Source organism: Myotis brandtii, unplaced genomic scaffold, assembly GCF_000412655.1.
Source record: "Myotis brandtii unplaced genomic scaffold, ASM41265v1 scaffold215, whole genome shotgun sequence".
NCBI classification, from domain to species: domain Eukaryota; kingdom Metazoa; phylum Chordata; class Mammalia; order Chiroptera; family Vespertilionidae; genus Myotis; species Myotis brandtii.
The window spans coordinates 4,488,889-4,492,926 of NW_005358043.1; positions in this window are offsets into that span (position 1 = coordinate 4,488,889).

The window sequence follows — 4,038 nt, forward strand, 5'->3', positions numbered from 1 at the left end:
TTTTATTCATTTCAGAGAGAGAAAGGGAGAGGAAGAGAGAGATAGAAACACCAATGATGAGAGAGAATCATTGATTGACTGCCATCTGCATGCCCCCTACTGGGGGTCAAGCTCACAACCTGGGCATGTGCCCTGTCCATGAATTGAATCGGTGACCTCTTGGTTCCTGGGTCGATACTCAACCACTGAGCCACACTGGCTGGGCAGAATCACAGTATTTTTTAAAAGCACTGATTCTGGGACCTACCTTCTGCAATTCTGACACAGTTGGTAGATCCAGGCAGGGCATAGCAGATCTTCTTTTAGTAAAAAGCTCCCAGGTGGCCCTGGGTGGTATGGCTCAGTTGGTTAGAGCATTGTCCTGGGCATAGAAGGGTCTTGGGTTCCATTCCCGGCCAGGGCACACACCCTGGTTTCGGGTACAATCCCCAGTCAGGTCACGTGTGGAGGCAACCAATAAATGTTTTGTTTTGTTTCTCTCTCTCTCTGTCTCTGTCTCTCTCTCTTTTCCCCCCTTCCCTTCCTCTCTCTCTAAAACACACACACACACACACACACACACACACACACACACACACACACCACACAACAATCAGTGAAAACATATCCTCCAGTGAGGATTAAAAAATTAGATAAATAAAAATTAAAAGCTCCCATGTGGTTCTGGGCACACAGAGCCGGGTTTGAGAGCTGGGACTGCTCCAGTCAGTTGCTTTACTTGGTCTGTCCCCTCAGCACAGCTTGGCTGCTCGGGACTTGCAGGCAGTCCCAGGCTGGGGTGACGACAGGGCTCCCTGGGGCCCCGGAGCATCACTCTCATCTCCTACATCTCATGAGGGCTCACTTTGTGTTCACCCTACTTGGGCGAGGCTATGTGAGCGCGAGTTCCTGGGGCGGCCAGGAGAGTCTGTCCCTGGCAGATGTGTGAAACCCTAATCTTAACCGGTTCTGCTCCAGCTGGCTGTTTCTTGGCATCAACTCAAAAATTCAGGCTCTCTGTGGAAGAGACTTCTTTCTTCTCTGCATCTGGGGATGAACGCCCGTTGCCCAGCAAGGGAGGGGCTGGTGGAGAGAGAGAGAGAGAGAGAGAGAGAGAGAGAGTGCCCATTGCCCAGCAAGGGAGGGGCTGGGAGAGAGAGAGAGAGAGAGAGAGAGAGAGAGAGAGATTAACCCATTAGTAACCATAAACATTTTAGCGTGGACTAATTCATTAGAAAAGGTATTTATTTCCAACGGTGAGAAAATGAAGCTACCAAAGGGTTTTCAAAAATTATGACAAGCTTTGTGCCTTGTGCTGAACATTCTCCGTCTGAGGGGTGGGAATGGGTGGTCTCCGAGGCTCATTCCCGCTCTGGCACTTTGTTCAGTCAATGAGTGTGAGTATTGATGACGCTCCCACTCTGCCAGGCACTGTTCTAGGCACCAGGGTGCACACAGTGAACAAGACAGAGAAGGCCAAGCTCTTGAGGGGTCACAGCCTGGCAGCTGCCAGCTGGGAGAGCCCGAGAATGGCTGCCTCAGAGTCAGACCACCGGACACTGCATGAGCCTCAGAGACAAGGGTCTTGTCCTCCTGTCACGCCCAGGGCCTGCTCTGAGCGGGAACAGATGCCAGAGACAGATGCCGCCACTCTCCCACACTGTGAGCGCAGCCCCTGCAGCAGCCCTGCTGGCCATGGAGCATGGAGACGTGGGGGCGTGTTTCTGAGCATCACGGCCCAGCGGGTGCGGCTGCCTCTGGGGACAGCAGAGTCAGCCTCAGTGTTGGACTTAATGAGGAAGTCCGAAGGCTGGAGAGATACCCAAAGGTCTTAAGGAATTAAAACTCAGAAAAATATCTAGGAATTAGGTGCTGGGTCTGAGTTTAATAGGTGGTAATTATTCTACCAAAACTTTTGGCTTTAGATTCATAAAGTGTTGGATTCAATAGTAAGGATCTGTCTTTGGCTCTTATGGTGCAGGAAACTGAAACAGGCTAATATTGAAGGCATAAAGGAAGTGTATGAAAGGATGCCAGGAAACTCAGAAGGAAAGGAAAAAACTGGCCCATTAGTGCATTTATATTGAAGCTAATTTTCATATGAAAAAGTGAGATTCTTACTTTAGAAATTGACTGTTACTAAGGGCCTACGTTTAGTTATTTGCAGTGTCTCCCTTCTTCTCCCATGGAAAATGAATCAGGGGCTCTTCCTTCTCTCATTCCTTGCATGCCTTCTCTTTTACCTCTCCCCAACTCAATTCTGCAAATGCCAGAGAACAAAATCTATTACACAGTGAGGGTAAAAGTGCCGGCTATTTGTAAAACAAAGTCACAAGCTCATGTGGCTGGTGAGATGTTTGGGCCTCGGCTCCTCTCTGCCTGCTGACAGGATCGCACCTGACTGACTGTCCAGGAAAACCGGCTCTGTGGCTCTTTGAAGCGCTGCAGAGGAGACGCCCCGATGTCCCTGATAATTTACCCCAAGTCCGATATGCTCATTGGCAGAGGGTATTTTCTAGTTTAAATCACTCATGTGGAAGGTGAAGCTCATTTCCTTTTTCTGTCCTTGCTGGAGACAGTGAACAGCTGGTCTCCATCCTCCTAGGAATATCCCTTTAAACCTCGCAGGCCGTTGTTAAATGGCCTCTAGGCTTTCTTTTCTTCAAACTAAGAATCATAGCATCTTTTCCCCATTCCTCATGGGTCCTATTTCCCAGCCCCTTTCACATCTTTGTTCTTTGAATGCTCTCAGATTTTTCTAAGATACTCCCTTTTGGAAGTTATTTGAAGGAAAACAACAGAAGGGTCTTTAGATGTACTCAGTACCGGCAGCCCTCTCACCTTACTACAAACCTTGCTACTCCCACTGGGTGGGTGGCTTCTGGGGCCTTGACTCCCAGGGCTGAGCTATGCCTGAGGGGTGAGCAGCCTGTCAGGAGACCAGCAGGACCACAGGCCAAGAACATGAGGCCCCAGCTCAGCACAGGGCTCACCTGAGCTGAAAAAAGTGCCTGACATTTGTAAAGCTCTCAAAGGTTTAGTAAACGAACTCTTGTCCCTATATTGTCTCTTCTAGACTTCTCTTGGGCAGAATGGGCAACCTAAACCCTGATTGCTTATGGAAAGAAAAAATTAAGTTCTGAAAAGTCTAATGGTTATGTTGAAAACAGTGGTGCCTCTGGTGTGTTGCATTGTTTAGTGGGTGTAGGGCTGTGGTCGGCAAACTGTCTCGCAAGCCACATGCGGCTCTTTGGCCCCTTGAGTGTGGCTTTTCCTAAGCTTTAGGAGTACCCTTATTAAGTTAATAACAATGTACCTACCTATATAGTTTAAGTTTAAAAATTGTGGCTCTCAAAAGAAATTTCAATCGTTGTACTGTTGATATTTGGCTCTGTTGACTAATGAGTTTGCCGGCCACTGGTAGGGGATGGAGGCAGGAGTGACTGAGAATGGAACTAGGGGGCTTGGATGCCCTGGGATGTGAGATTGATGTCCAATGTGGATGACTGGGGATGGATAAGGGTGAAGGCCTACAGGGTAGTGAGAGAGACAGATGTTCAAACAGAAACAAAAAATCTGCTGATGGAGGCAGTAGGGAAAGGATTGGGAAGGGGCAGGTCTGTAAATGAGGACTGGGTAGCTCAAGGGACTCAAAAGTGGAGAGAAGAGCCTGCACAATAAAAGCCAAAGACAGATTCTTACTATTGAATACAACACTTTATGAATCTAAAGCCAAAAGTTTATATATCAAAGAAATAAATTTCTTTGAATAGACAGATTGTGTACACAATATATATGTATATATATCCTATCTAATAATAGACAAACATGGTAATTGGCTGTACCTTCGCTATGCCTCCCATTCGCTAATCAGCGCGATATGCAAATTAACTGCCAACAAAGATGGTGGCTAATTTGCATACTGCAGGCAGGGCGGGACAGCGCCATCCCACCTGCCCTGCCACCATCCGGGCCTGCTATCTGAGACCCGGGGTGGTGGGTGTCCCGTGTGCGACCCGACCCGGGGCAGCTGGGCAGGGCAGCAGTGATCCGCTGGCC